Source organism: Giraffa tippelskirchi, chromosome 11 (assembly GCF_054371585.1).
Source record: "Giraffa tippelskirchi isolate mGirTip1 chromosome 11, T2T-mGirTip1v1.2.pri, whole genome shotgun sequence".
Lineage (NCBI taxonomy): Eukaryota > Metazoa > Chordata > Mammalia > Artiodactyla > Giraffidae > Giraffa > Giraffa tippelskirchi.
In genome coordinates, this window is record NC_137285.1 from 6,343,500 (window position 1) to 6,359,390 (window position 15,891).

Below are 15,891 nucleotides of genomic sequence, written 5' to 3' on the forward strand. Positions count from 1 at the left end.
TATTCACAATTCCCATCAGCACTTTTAAAGGCTCTGATAAGTCCTGCACTACAGAAACCTACTGAGTTTTAATTTTTTTTTTTTTTAAGAGCAATGACATCTGTTAGAACATACTTTGGGAATCTCTTACCTAATTTCCCTTGGAAAACTCCCAGCTAATCCACATCTTTCCCATCCTCCCAAGGTCCTGATTGGTTCAGCCTCCCTGGGAAGCCTTTCCAGCCTACTCTGGGGTCTCCCACCCACTCAAGCCCTCAGAACCTGTGCCTCAGGAGACTGTTTTCTGCCCCATCCTCTCATTCTCTGTGTGGACTGGTTTTCACCCACTTGGCATGGCTGTGAAATCCTGCAAGCTTGAATTGTGGCCATATCTGCACATATATCCCCCTCAAATGAGTAGCACAGGGAAGGGCTCACAGTAGGTGCTCAATTCTGATGAGAAAGGTAGATATTAAATTCCCCAGAAAGCATTCAGAACTACTGTGGAGGCCATGCCATGCAGTAGATTCCTTGATCTGATTAGAGAGGGATATTAAAAATATAAGACAGGAGGGCTTCCCTGGCAGTCCAGGGATTAAGACTCTGCACTCTCAGCACCAGGGCACAGGTTCGACCCCTGGTCCGGGAACTAAGATCCCACATGCCATCCCACACAGCCAAAAACAAACAAACAAAGATACAGCTGGGGAAGCACTGTCAGAAACGCCTCTGGATCAAAGATGCGGAGTTTACAGTCCAGGGTGCCCAAAAGAGAGAAGCCCTAAATCCAAACTCCCAGACGGATGGGAGTGTTTATTGAGCACCTACTAAGAGTCAGGCACTGTGCCAGTTATGAGATCCCACTGACTTCCACCTGTGCCCCCCTCCCCGGGCGAGCAGATGGCTCCTGCTTCAGAGTGGAAATCGGACTCACAGGGGTGAGGTGACTTGCCCAAGGTTGCACCTCAGAGCATAACCGTCAGGCTCTAAAGCCCAAGCTCTTCACAGGACCCTCCTCTCCCGGGGGCTCCTCTTCACTGCTCTGGGTTCGGCCAGTTCCGTGTCTCTCCAAGGCTCCAAGGGCCACCCTCGCACAGGATCTGCCACACTATTTCTACTTCCCATGTCTCTGCTTCTCCTTCCCCTCCCCATCGGGGGTGGGAATTCTAAAGGGGAGATGGCTCCAGCTTCCAGGTTTGTGGTGACCACCTGCTATGGACCGAATTATGTCTCCCTCTAAATTCACAGCCCCGATGTGACTATATTTGGAGGTAGGGCTTTGGCATAGGTAATTAAGGTGAAATGAGGTCATAAGGATGAGGCCCTAACCCCATAAGACCAGTGCCCTTACAGGAAAGGGAAGAGATGCCTGATATCTATTTCTCTCCTTTCTCGCGCACACTCTCTCTGCATATGCACAGAGAGAGAAGGCCATGTGAGAACACAGCAAGAAGGTTCTATCTGCCAGCCAAGGAGACAGGCCTCACCACAAACCATCCCTGCTACCTTGGTCTTGGACTTCCAGCCTCCAGAACTATAGGAAAATACATTTTTGCAGTTCAGCCATCCACGGGTGGAGTTCCTGGGGCAGTCTCCCCTCCCTGCCCCAGGAAAAGGACGTCAGGCTCTTGAGCCTCTCCAGGGAAGGCCATGGCCGCCCTCCTGCAAGCTCTGAGACCAGCCCCTCAGGGGGGACTGGAGAAGAGGAGGGCATGTGGGTGAACCCACCACCTTGTGATGGGGAAGCTTCACCTGTGTGAAGCCTGCCCTGCCCACCTCTGCTTCCCAGGGATGGGGGTGACCAGAAGCAGGGGTCTGAGACTGGGTCAGGGTGAGGCTGATTCCAGACTGTTCCCTTTGGATGTCAGGAGCCAGGCCCAGGGTCTGTCTCCTTCTCACAAGCCCCATGACCTGGGTCTTATCCTCTCTTGGAAATCCTCTCCTTTCAGGATAACCCCTCCCAGAGCTCCACAGCATTAGGGGAAGGCCCAAGCTCCCCCGAGGCCTAGACTGCCTCCTCCTGGTGACCATCAGGGAGAGAAGCCAGGAAGAAGAACCCCAGAAGCCCCCAGAAAAATCAGAAATCACTCACATGCAAAGGGTGCAAGACAGACTCCAGCCCACTGACTCCCCGAGCTGCGTCCACCCTCCACCCCACAGGCAGCTCGTCCCTGATGCCCATCCACAGGTTCCTGCCCCCGTCCTGTAGGTCGGGTGAGACCCAGCCTTGGCGAGGGTGTGGTCAGTGGGGCCTGGGTCCAGGCCAAGCTCCACCCAGTCACCGGCAGGGATGGGAGGAGCAGTGAAGTCCTCACGGGGTCAGGAAGGGCCCCTAGTCCTAGACTGTGGGGGACAGGCAGGCAGGTCCAGGCAGATGCAGAGGGGACGGACGGCGGGCTGCCAGCCTCCCTCACGCTCCGCCAGAGCCAGGTCCTATCCTCAGCCAAGCACCAACCAGGAGGGGCCTTTATCCAGGGGAGGCTCCAGCTCAGGAGTTAGGAAGGATGAGATCTTCGGGGAGCTGTCCAGGGTTCCAGAAAACCAGTGAAGACTGCTCCTTGTGTCACCACGGCCAGAGTCCAGGCTCCCGTGGGCTCTAGGAGGAGAGCAGGCCAGGAGTCCTAGAGATGCAGCCGGGGCAGCGCCGCCTGGAAGGGGCACAGCAGGTGAGGAGGTGGGCCCGGCCTCCACCCGAGGCTAACCACACCCAGGGGGGACACCCTCAGAGACCCCCGTCTCCCCTGCTCCCCCGTCTCGCCACCAACACTGAGACAGGGTAGGGCAGGGGCCTTGGATGCGAGTAACGCGTAGAGAGGACGCCCCGCCTTGCCAGGGCCAGCACGGGGGTATGGAAGCAACAGGGAGAGCCCAGAGCCGGCCCTGCGGGCATCACAGGCGGATGAGAAGCAAGGGTCCAGGTGGGGAGAAAGGGCCTTCAGAGTCCTTGGGAGGCTCGGCTTCCCTTCTCTCGACATTCCTGCTGGGAGAGGGGGGCTCTGCACCACCGTTCGCCAGCAGACGCACACATGCACACCTCCCAGGATGGGAAGCTCATTCCCTCACGGAGACGGTGATAAAGCACATTCTTACACGAAGATCTGAGAGGGCAGGACCACATCTCACGTTGACCTCCGAATCCTCAGTTTCTATCCGGGAGAAGGCTCTCGGTCCACGTCTGAGCTGAATGAAGGCACGTGCTGAAATCTGTGCCGTAGACCTGCCCACCATGGTCTTGATTCAGTCCCACCACCTCCACCAAGACCCCACACAACAAGCCTTCCAGCCCCACAGCTCCCGGCAGGAGCGTTTGGGCCGGGCCTGGGTACCCAGGGAAGGGCCCAGGGAAGGGCCCAGGTCAGGGGAACAGCCATCCCCCAGGAAACTAAACTCAATGGAACGCCCTCCCCCACCCCCTACCCAGGCTTACCTGGCAGTGCCCTGATCCCAGCTCCTACCCAACGGAGACCCCCACGGGCCCATCCTGGAAGACAAAAGATCCAACCGCGACACAGGAGAAAACCGCACCCAGGCCCCCTTCCCAGCCCGGGCCAGACCTCTCTGCTAAGGAGACAGCCCCGGCCCTGGAGGTGGGGAGGCTGGGCCCAGGCGCACCACCCCCACCTCCCTTCCTCCCACCCCAGAAAACTCTTCGCTCCCCAGAACACCTCCCTGTTCCCTGCCAATAGCAGCATGGGACCCCGGAGAGAGCAGGGTGAGCTCAGCTTGAGTGAGAGCGTGGAACAGGGTGGGAAGCCGGACCTCTGATCCCAGCTCTGCCATCCCGTGTCACGCTGGACCGGCGGCCCCTCCCTCTGGGTCACGGGGTCCTTCCAGTCTGGACATTCACCCTAAGTGCAGTAACCACCCACAGTTTGAGGCGGAGGATGGGAAGCAGGAGGCCCAACCTCAGCTATCTTTCTGCCCACCCCCACCCCCCGCCCTCATCTCCTATCCTCTTTTCTGATGCCCCAGAAAAAGGAGACTTGGGGAGCCAGATGGTGATCTGGGGCTCTTTAGTGACTACCCCATGTCTCCAGTGTGGAGAGGACCAGAGAATGCCCACAAATCCTGAGCCAGGACCATCTCCCATGCTTTTCTTCTGGTGACAGCTAAGCTATCTTAGGGCTTCCCCGGTGGCTCAGTGGTAAAGAATCCACCTGCCAGTGCAGGAGATGCAGGTTGGATCCCTGGGTCAGGAGGATTCCCTGAAAAAGCAAATGGCAACCCACTCCAGTATTCTTGCCTGGGAAATCCCATGGATAGAGGAGTTACAGTCCATGGGACGGCAAAGAGTCAGACATGACTTAGGGACTAAACAACAAACAGCAACAAAGTTATCTTCATCCACTGGCAGCCCTGGGCCCTTTTGGCGTATTTTCAGAGCTTTCTGTCAGCACTTGGATTTGGGGGCCCAGGTCCAGAGCTGGAGATGTACTCAGACCCTTAAACCAAGAAGCATGTGCCCTAGGGTCACAGTGCCGAGGTCTTGACTGCCAGGCAAGAAAAGGAGCCCTAGCCAAGTTTTATAAATATGATGACAAAGGACAACAACCAAGAAGGGAAGGGCCAGCCCAAATCACCAGGAGTCCCCAGTCTCCTCCTGACACTAGATCTACAGGTACTCAAGATGAAGTTATTAAACTCAGTTCCTCAGAAGTCCCTGAGGGTGGAGTTTGTAGAATACTAGCCTTGATGTCAAAAGTGGGGTAGGAAAATTACTCTCTGGGGCCCCATAAAATGAGGACAAGCTTTTTCTTTGTATCTTAGGGATAGGAAAACAGATGAGCTGGAGCGCTGATTTCTCCCCAGACTTGGGGATTCGGGGATGCTGTATTTCACTCCACAGACCAGTAGAGGGCAGGAGAGGCCAGGCTGGTAGGCTGTGGGCTGGGAAGTTTGAATACTTATCTGCAAGGCTGCTTCCCAGTGTGGTCCTGAACATCTTGAAGAACCCGGAAATTCCCTTCCTTCTCCTCTGTCTCAGGAACTTGCTTGCACTCTGTGAACAGACCCTGCACCACTCAGAGGAACGTTGTTTAAACACAATAACAACCCTTTCCCCTGACCCTGTGAACCCAGACTCCCTGATATGAATAAATCAACGGAGGTTTCAATGGAAACTTTAGCTCCTGCATCAAGCTGACAGCTGTCTAGGAGGATATAAAGGGCTCTGAGGTCAAACAAACATGAGTGAGATGATGGCTTCCAGTCCCCACGTCCCAACGTGTGACTCAAGGCTAGTTATTCTCAAAGGCTCAGCCAGTGTCTGGCGCACAGGGCGTGTTTCCAAAAATTATCCTCCCCAGTTAATGATTTAAACTTTGAATAAATCTTTCAGTAACACTGATGGGCCATATTTATCCTGCAGGGTTTTAAGCCTCCCGGGGCAGGGGCTGTATATACCCCACTTAGGAAGCACAGATCAAATATAAATCCCCTGTCTTGGTGGATGGATAAATAAGCTTGTAGTTGTTGTTGGTAGTCCAGACATATAGTATTAATAAAATCTCCTCAGCGATAAAAAGGAACAAGCTATTGCTACATACTGTGACAAGGACAAACTTCAAAAATAGTATAACTGAATTGAAGGAAGCCAGGCCCAAGATAGGCTGTATGATTTCCATTTATATGAAATGTCCAGAAAAGACAAACCTATACAGACAAAGCAGATTAGAGGCTGCCGGGAATTAAGAGTGGGCTCAGGATTAGTGGTAAACAGGGTGAGAGATCTTATGGGGCCAGTGGAAATGTTTTAAAACTGATTTGTAGTGATAGATGCAGAACTTGGTAAATTGATGAAAACTCACTGAATTGTGCACTTGAAGTGGATGAGTTATACGATATGCCTTCATGAAGTTGGACCCCAAAACAGGGGTTGAATTGCTGACACAGGCAATAGCAAGTTTAAACCTCAAAAACATTATGCTGAGCACAAAAAAAAAAAAAAAAAGTCAAGCATAAAAGAGCCCCTAATGATGAAACTTTAGGGAAAATGTCGAATCTATAGACATAGAAAGCAGTTCAGTGGTTTCCTGAAGCTAGGAGGCGATTTAACAGGGGAACTTTTAGGGTGATGCAACTGTTTGATATCTTGATTGTGGTGGTGGCGACACAGTTGTGTACCATTATCAATATCGAAATGTATGCTTTAAATGAGTGCATTTTATGGCATGTAAATATCCCTCAGTATAGTTCGCTTTTCAAACATCATATAGAACTGATGACAGAGGGCAAGACTCAAGAAAGGTCAGACCAAAGGCCACACAGAGACCCGGTGGTGGGCTCCCAGGTCCTAGCATCTCAGTTTTCATTACTCCACAACAGACCCCACCCCACCCCTACTTCAAGGTCAGGAGTTCCATCAGGGAAGCCTTGATTGAGGGACTGGACCCCAGAGAAATCTAGACATCCCGCCTACCTCTGAAATCTATAAGTTTTCTCCCACACGTGGGTTCTGTGGTGTACCTGACCACACAGCTTAAGACTGGCCTCCCCCACCCTCAGGAACACACAGAAGGAGAAGAAGGGTCACCTTGGTTACTCCTTCGCTGTTGGTAGGGTCACGGAGGCCACGTCATTGTGTCTGGAACCACACGGGTGGGCAGGGAGATGCCTCCAGCTGTCATCGAGAGAGAAGGAAAGATGGGGTGGGCAATGTAGCCGTGGGTGCGCGGAGAGTAGATGGCAGCCTGTGCTCTGAAATCACAGCATTTGCCAAAACTGATCTCCTGGGATGCAGATCGGAAGAGAAATGAGAGACCACATGGTATCCTGGTGGGGCCACTGCCAACCAGAACACCCAGAGGTGCTGGAAAGGACATGAGCTTCCGGTCCTGCTCTGGCACCTTGAGCAGCCGCGTTGCTTCTCTGGCTAGTCCTCTTATCCACACAATGGGCATAATAATGGTGCCTGCCATACAGTGGCTGTTGTGAGGATTGCATGAGGTGGTAACTAGTATCTCTTAGCTTGCATTCTCTTCTTTTCTTACATTATTGTAACTACCATTGTCCGCACTGCTCATTAATACCATCCACGAATACTCAATTCTCCCCCTACACTCTGCGCTGATCGTTGTAATGGAGGAAAAGCTGCCAGGGAAACGCATTTGGTTGCATCTTAGGATCCCTCTGGGTTTGAAGGCTTTTTTTTTCCTGACTCTGGAATAAAATAGCTGCTCGGAGAGCTGAGGCATCAGAGAGACGCTGGCCTACATTGCTGTGGATGAGTGAGTGCTGGGAGATGATGGCAGCTCCTGGGAATAAGAGGGTGTGCAAGGCACCTTGCGGCAGACTTGTGAAGGGAGGGAGAGGCTTCTGCACATGCGCACAACACCATCTCACGACACGTTCAACTACAAACCTACACAAAAGGGGAGCTTCAGTATCCACACCTCCCTCAAACAAGGGGACCCCTGAGCTGCGAGTAGGGGGGAACGTTTTACCTGACCAAACAATGGGTTGGATTTTTTTATTCCCATTTTACAGATGAGGATACTGAGTTTCAGAGTCCAGTGCCTTGCTCCAAGATCACCCAGCTAGAAAATGATGCAGCTGGATTCTAACCAGGCCTGTTGAGCCCCTAAGGGGGAGAAGGCTTCTGTTCAGATATGGGGTAGGGGTTAAAAGAGAAAAGACCGTGAAGGGCTGTATCAAAAGCAAACACTGGTCATCAGTGTTACTGTGAGAGAACTCATGATAACTGCTAAACCATCTGGGTCAGTTTATTCCAGTGGCTTCCATGGTCTTGAGGCAACTGATTATGTTCCCTTTTAGGAGAGGAGGTGGCGTACTGTAGTAGTTTCAAATACTCACTTCAGAGCCAGACTAGTTCTAGATTCAAATCCTGACTCTACAACTAACCTGCTGTCTGACCCTAAGCCAATCACTTCACCTCTCTGAGCCTCTGTTTTCCATCTGTAGTGCCCAGTTCTCAGCCTTTCTGTGGGGTCTCCAAGTGGCAACTCCCAGCAAGAACCTTGGTAAACAGTTAACAAATGGTAGCTGGAGTCGGTTACCATTAATCATCTACTCCACACCTCTGAGCACAGGTTAGCTCAGCCCCTCTCTCCCCTCCACGACTCGCCCAGTAGCTTCCAGAGGGGCCCACCTGGCACCCCAGGGGAGCAAGGGACACCTGCCACGTCTGATCCGGTCAGCCTGGTGAGGGATGAGGGGACAGATGTCACCCTCAGCCGGCCTTTGCCTCTACTGAGCATTGCTGGCTATTGTTCCACGGAGCTCCAGCTGACAGATGAGCTGTGCCTCAGAGATGAGGGGAAGGATCCCTTCCAAACAAAGGACTAGCCTTTAAGTTGTTCCCCAGCCCATTGAGCCTACACAATGGCCCCAATGCCCCAGAAATACCACTGTTCAAATAGCCTGAGGTCCACCCAGGAGAGAAACCAACAAGCCCAATACAAATGAAAGCAAATAACTAGATGACTCTACAAGATTCAGGGGCAGTGGAAGTGACCTGAGCTGAAAGTGGATGCACTAAAGCAGCCATGTGTGTACTTTACACACACGGGTTCAGAGCCTCACAACCGCCTTTTAAGGGCAAGTATTATGATTCCCACTTTGCAGATGAGGAGACTGAGGCTCAGAGAAGGGAAATGACTTCCTTCTGAAACTGACACAGAGCGTAGGGTGGCAGGAGGATTCGCACACAGATCCTGTAACTCGGTGCCTTCTGTCTCGACCACACCAGGCTGCCTGGAGGAGGATCAACTCAAAGACCAGAAGCCTGCCCTGGGCAGAAGCAGGGATGAGGTCCAAAGAAAGGACCCTTAAAAGGAAGACGCTGAAAACAACTGGCAGGACCAATCATAAGGAGACACCAGCCCTGTGAACAGTGATTTCTGCCAAGGGCATAAAAATACGGAGAAACTCCTCTGATGAAACCTTTTAAAAGCATCATAGACAGAGCACAATTTCACTTAGTATTTTCAAGAACAGAAAATATACTGCAGGGAAATATGTGAAAATGGTCAAGAGAGTAGTTATTCTTGGGTGACAACAGTTTGGAGTTTTCATCTCTTGTTTTCAGTGTTTTCCAAATCTCCTACAATTATCATGCATTCTTTTAAACTTAGTATGTTCATCTTAAAGATCACCAAAAATTTATATGTTTGAGTTCATTTTGAATACCAGTAAACAGAGTGGTCCTTCTAAATCTCATGGTAAGTTATAGTTCCTCTGAGGGACTCCAAAGAATTCACCTCTCTCCTCCCTGAAGGAGTGGAGAGATGGACCAAAAATGCAGCAAGAAGGTGTAGGGTAGATTTCAGAGACTTTCTCAATGGCCAGCGTCATTAAATAACAAAATAGGTGGGCAAGGGAGCCATAGGAATGTTACCCTTAAAAGGGGCTTCCCTGGTGGCTCAGACAGTGAAGAATATGTCTGCAATGCGGGAGACCTGAGGTTTGATCCCTGGGTGGGGAATTCAATCCTTGGATCAGGAATTTGGTCCTCGGGTTGGAAATGGTCAGGAAGATCCCCTGGAGAAGGGAATGGCAACCCACACTCCAGTATTACTGCCTGGAGAATTCCATGGACAGAGGAGCCTGGCGGGCTACACAGTCCACAGGGTCTCAAAGAGTTGGATACCCTTAAAATTCTTTCAACATGAAATTAACCAACTTCAGTGTGGGATGAGCTTGAGGCCACCCAAGGCTAACCTCTGCCCAAGTGTCCCTGGGGATACCTTTTTACCCAGAGTGGTTCTGGGCCGAGGTGAGGGGAGAGGTCTGACCATCTTCACGATGAAGAGGAGGAGGGGGTCCGAGTAAACCTGCAGATGCCCAGCCCCACCCTAGCCCTGCTGACTCATCCCCTGGCCACGTGGCCCGGACATCTGCCGTATCTAAGGCAACGCCCCTAAAGTCTGAGAACCGCTGTCCTCAGGTTTCCCAGTCTGTCGAGTGGAATTACTTATCCCTCCCCTCCCCCACCAGCTCCGGCAATCGCGAAGCTCCCCGGCTGTCCCAGATGGGGACCGCGCTTTCGGTCGCCCTAAGGAGCCGCTGGGCCCCAGGTCTCAGTCTGAGGCTGAGCACCGAGAAAAACAAAGCCTTCTCTCCCCGCCCCTCCCCGCACTACCACCTCCTCCCTCCGCCCCCACCGCCAGCAGCAGGTGGGGGCGGTTTCCCCGCGCCGGCACTGCAGTGTGGTGAGCGCACCAGCAGTCTCGGCGCAGGGGAGCCACCGGTCTGGAGCCCCGGAGGATGAGGGTGGGGAATACAGAGGCCCCAGCCTCCCCCTTTTCACAGCCGAGAAGCAGTGTCTCCAGCCGAGGGTGCTCCAGTGAGGAAGAGCAGAGATCGGGCCCCCTCCTTCCCAAATCCCCAGCCTCTCCAGAGAATGTATGGGAGAGATGTAGGCGAGGAGCTGGGGGTTCTGAGGTCTCTGCAGACCCATTTAAGGATACACCGTGGGCTTTAGAGTTGCACCTATCTGGATTCAAAAATACCTGGCTGTGTGACCTTGGACCTGTCGCTAACCTTCTCTGGAGCTCAGTTTCCTCATCTTTAAAAGGGACCACTTACCACCTCCAGGGACTGTTGTGAACATGCACGCAAAGCACTAAGCTGTTGCTGCAGAGAGCTCTCCTCAACCTGATGTATTATCATTATTGATACCATTATTCTTCTCAGTGAAGAGGTTTTCCGGCCCTCTGCATCACTTTGGACCCCGGACATCTGGCATTTGAGTCCCGAAGCGGAGAATTGGCAGGTGCCAGGGTGGGAGGTTGAGGGGGCTTGGTATGAAACAACGGGGGTAGGGGGCTCAAGAACCCTACTCCACCATCCCACCCCCCACCTCTAGTTCTGAGACCACAGAGGGGCCCTCCAAGGCTTAGCTGGTTCTGGTGGGCAGAAAAGGTTCAGGGGGACCGACCCCTCCTGTTCTGCCCGGTAGCGAGGGGAAGGGAGGGTCTTTGTTTCCCCACAGATCATGCCTGCAAGACCCCCATGGGCACTAGACTCGCATTGCAAACTCCCCACTTCTTCCCCATGCCCCACCCAGGCCGGGGTCGGCTGCATTTGACAACAGCGGACTGGTGAGGCTTTTCGTCCAACAAATGAGGGCAGCTTCAGGCAAGGTTTGCCACCCCAGGCAAGGTTTGTCCCACCCCGGGACCCTAGGACCTACCCTCGACGCCAGCCTAGGGGAAACTAGGCTGTTCCCGGCGCGCAGACTAGGGAGGGCTATTAGAACGGGGCGGTGGCTTACCTCGGGTCCGCGGTCCTGCAGCGCCAGTGCAGAGGGCTCTTTGTGCCCCGGCTCACAGCGCAGAACTGGGGGAGCCCCTGCAGGCGCCTCCCATCGCAAACTCCTCCCCGCCCTCGTCCGCAGCCTCCCTCCCTCTGGTCCCCCGAGCGCAGCCGGCGTCGTCTTTGTAGCTGCTGCAGCGCCCATGAAATTTTAATGCAGGAGCGGCTGGCGGGCGGAGGCGCCCCACCCCCGGCCCTCCCCTCGGCCCTCCTCCCGCCTCCCCGCGCCCCTGCAACCCCACACCCTATCCTTCACCCAGTCCCAGGGGTCGGGGTCTGAGTGGCGGGTGCGGCCGGGTGTGCGTGGAGGGCACCGACACCCCCGCGGCACAAAGAGGCGAACGGGGCATTGCGCTCGGCCTCCCGCATCCCAGTCCGCGGCGCTGCCATGGCAACGCTTGCCAGGCTGAACTGGACCAGGGATGGAGAGGCGAGCGGCGCGCGACTGCGGACGCGGGGAGTAGACTCCTGGAGCCGGGGGCGGGGGGCGGGGGGTGGAGCGCCTCTCTATTAACCCCGCCCGTGGTCGTGGTGGAGTCAAGACCTGAACCCCCGTCCGAGACCTCACAGGCTTGTTCGTGCCACTACACCACTTGGCCTAACAACTTAGAGGTGTGGCTTTTTCCCCTCGCCTGCCCTCTCCTTCCTACCTACTATTTTTTTCTAGAGCAGCAAGCGGTAAAGAATCTGCAGCAATGCGGAAGACCCGAGTTCGATCGCTGGGTGGGGAAGAGCCCCCTGGAAAAGGAAATGACAACCCATTCCAGTATTCTTGCCTGGGAAATCCTGTGGACAGAGAAGCCTGGCGGGCTACAGTCCATGGGGTCACAAAAGAGTCGGGCGTGACTTAGCGACTAAGCAACAGCAAGAGTGTTAGAAAATGGTCCCAGAGCAGTCGCTCTAGACCGGGTCCTAGAGAAGCGCCATTACATCACCTGGAAACTCGTTAGGAATGGAGATTCTCTGGCCTCTCCGCAGAGCTACTGGATCAAAAACGCAGGCGTGGGGGTCCAGAGATCTGTGTTTTAACAAGCCCTCCAGGGGATGCTGATGCTTGAGAACCACTGTACCAGGCCATTCCGGTGACCTCTACAGCCAGCTATCCTGTGTCAGCTCTATCCATGCCCCTTGGTGGGTGACCCGAGGCAAGTCACTCCCTTTCTGAGACTCAGTTTCCTAGACTACGAAGTAGAGGTAATGTTGGAACTCACCTCATAGGGTCGTGTGGGCTAAATGCAGAAATACCTGTGGGGAGAGAAGCTTAGGACTGCCTGGTACTTAGTAAGGGCTCAAAATACATTTTAATTCCTATAATACTATGACATCTCCTTTCATTTTCACACCTCTACATATATTATTTATCATCTCCACGGCTCCGAAAAGGACGTTAAGGCTCAGAGAGGCAACAAGAGCTGCCCAGCTTCCTGGTAAGGAATCCAGGTGGGATTTGAACCCACCAGCTCAGGTCCCAGGTTTATTAGTGATTAACTAAACTACACATCTCTTGCTGGGACCCCCCAGCCTTGATCTTCAGAAAATCCAGACCCAACTCAACAAAACCTAGAGCACATTTCCAATGTGCACAGCCAAGGCCACTGCAGGAACTTTGCAGATGCCAGGGCAGGACCGATTCTGCCTTCACCCCAGCGGGGCCAGCAGTCCCACCGCATAAGCAAGACTCACATGGAGCCGTTAGAGAAAAGTCAAGATGGGCGTCCGGGCAGGGCGTGGCCCCAGAGTCCACAGCCAAACCCTTGTCATTACAGGTCTACGACTTTTCCCTGCATCACCAGACCACACACGAAAGAGGAAATGGGGTTCAGCGTGACTAGCTCTAAACGAACACAGGTGATGCATAGGGGTCACTCTTAAAAAAAAAAAAATTCCCAAGCACCACTTATTCCATAATCAGTTCCCAGATTCTCCTGAGGATCCACCCATCATTTCCAATATCCATTTGGGGGAAAAAAAATTGACACTTGCCACTCTCAAATTTTCAACACTTCTCCTGTTTCCTGGGGCTTCCCAGAGATGAATGATAAGGGGTCCGTGATTCTATTTCCAAGCAACTTTGTTTCCAGGGATATCTTTTCCAGGAGGGCAGTGGGAGGAAGAGGGGAGCAAAAGAAATAATCAGGAGCTGCTGTGGGCTCTCTGGGAAGACTGTGTCTAAGCGAGGTGGGTTCAGTGTGAGCCAGAAACTGAGTGATGCCAAAGAGGACAGACCCCGTGTCCAGCAGGTAAAGGAACCTGCAAGGCGTGGTCCTGCCTGCTGCCCTCAGTCCCTGGTTCTCTGATTTCTTTATCTCGGATAGCTCAAACTGACTCTCCTGGGGGATTCAGCTGGTCCCTTGCCTTTCCTCTGTCCCCCTGCAGAGCACCTTTGCAGTGAACAAAAACTTCCCTCGAATTCGCCATTATCCTGGGAAGGGGCGGGACCCACAGTGGCCTCCGTCATCTCCTTTAAGGCTCCAGGCACTGCCGCACCTCCTCTGGGGCCCATGTCTAGTCTGATGTCTATGGAGAGCTGGCATCCTTCTTGTCTCCGACCCTCACCTTCTCCTGCGGGTAGACCCAGGACGTGGCAGGGTCCACCCCCAAAATGGTCAAATGTCATTCTCACCACAACTCGCCAAGAACCCCAGCCTGCAGGGGACATTTACAGTGTTAACCTTGGCCCCTGGGGGGCCCACAAGCAGATAAGAGCCCCAGATGGCACCCCAGAGGGAAGTGCCCGTGTCTTCCCTTCTGCCTCTCTCAAAAGTGGCTTGAGCGGTTAGAATGAAGTGCCAGTCACCATGGCAACAGGAAGAGGTGCCATCATCCCAGAGATGCATTTCAGCACGTAGTTGCCTCCTGTAAGCTGGCCCAGGTGGTTGCCTCACCTGTTTTCAGTAGGCTCTGTGAGCTAAGTGGTTTGGGGCTCATCGAGCCTTCACCCCTCTACCCACAGTCCAAGATTTCCCAGGAATTCTGACAGGGGTAACGTGTACAGGAAAACCTCTGATTTCTCTTTCCCTGGAGAAACTCGGGTGGCCCAGGTGGCCAGGGTTCCAATTCCAACTCTATCTTCAGCCTGCCTGGTGCCTCTGAGTTCTCACCCTACTGCGCCTCCTTTTAAATTAAAAATTTTTTTTTATTTTATTGAAGCATAGTTGATTTACAATGTTAATTTCTGCTGTCCAGCAAAGTGACTCAGTTATAGATCTAAATATTCTTTTTCATATTTTTTCTGCTATAGTTTATTATAGGATATCGAATCTAGTCTCATGTGCTGTACAAGTAGGACTTGGTTGTTTATCCATCTATATATACTAGTTTGCATCTACTAATCCCAGACTCCCAATCCTTCCCTCCCACCCCTTGTCAAGCACAAGTCTGTTCCCTGTGACTGTGAGTCTGTTTTTTGGTTCATAACTATGTTCATTTATGTCGTATTTGAGATTCCACGTATAAGTGATATCATATATATTTGTCTTTCTCTGTTTGACTTATTTCACTTAATATGATCATCTCTAGGTCTATGCATGTTGCTGCAAATAGCATTATTTCTTTTTTGTGGCTGAGTAATATTCCACTTAAATGTGCACCGCATCTTTATCCACGCATCTGTTGATGGACATTTAAGTTGCTTCCATGTCTTGGGTCTTGTGAATAGTGCTGCTATCATAGGGGTGCATGTATCTTGTTGAATTATAGTTTTGTCTGGGTGTATGCCCAGGAATGGGATTGCTGGATCATATGGCAACCCTATGTTTAGTTTTTTTCAGAAACCTCCATACTGTTTTCCATAGTGGCTGCACCTAAAAAAAAAAAAAAATTGGGTGAATTTCACATAACTAATACCAATCACTTTAAAGCAAGCAGTTCAGTGGCATTTATTTTTTATTTGTGACTGTGCTGGGTCTTCACTGCTGCGTGCAGGCTCTCACTAGTTGTGGCTAGCAGGGGCTACTGTTTGTCGTGGTGGCTTCTCTTGCTGGGGAGCACTGGCTCTACGGCACCAACTCAGTGGCTGTGGTGCCCGGGCTTAGTTGCTCCATGGTATGTGGGATCTTCCCAGACCAGGAATCGAACCCATGTCTCCTGCATTGGCAGACGGACTCTTTACCACTGAGCCACCGGGAAGTCCAGTTCAGTGGCATTCAGCACTTTCCCAGTGTTGTGCAATGACCGCCTCTATCTAGTTCCAAACCATGTTCACCCCCTCCAAGTAATACCCGCCACGCATTAAGCAGTTCCTCCCCACCCTCCCCTCTGTCCCAGGCCCTGGCCTATTCTTATTGTTTCAAATAAATGGAAGCATAAGATATGTGTCCTTTAGGTTCCGGCTTATTTCACCCAGCATAATGTTTTTGAGGTTTATCCACGTTGTCACACATACCAGCACTGGGTTCCTCGTTATGGCTGAATCATATTCCATTGTATGGCTATACCATAACCTGTGTGCCCATCCATCCGTTGATGGACATGTGGGTTATTTCCACCTTTCGGCAATTGTGAATGATGCTGCTGTGAACATATGTAGACAGGATTTGAGTCCCTCTTTCCAAGCCTTTTGGGTACATGCTTCTCTGCACCTTGTTTTCTTTCATATGCTCCCCTCAACCCTGCACCTGACCCCCTTGACCCTGTACC

The 15,891-nt window shown here is 52.4% G+C and overlaps 1 protein-coding gene and 1 long non-coding RNA gene across 5 annotated transcripts in view; one reads left to right on the plus strand and one right to left on the minus strand.

The window, feature by feature from the left end:
- Positions 1–15,891, plus strand: part of CRYBB1 (crystallin beta B1) — a 73,658-nt gene that overhangs the window by 19,715 nt on the left and 38,052 nt on the right. The gene's annotated exons all lie outside the window — the stretch shown is intronic.
- Positions 50–11,271, minus strand: LOC145526658 (uncharacterized). The gene is made up of 7 exons (XR_014069054.1): positions 11,213–11,271; positions 6,512–6,598; positions 4,884–4,978; positions 3,739–3,827; positions 3,407–3,460; positions 3,070–3,196; positions 50–2,627 (listed from the first exon to the last, which is right to left on the minus strand). It is a non-coding gene; the product is annotated as an uncharacterized LOC145526658 (long non-coding RNA).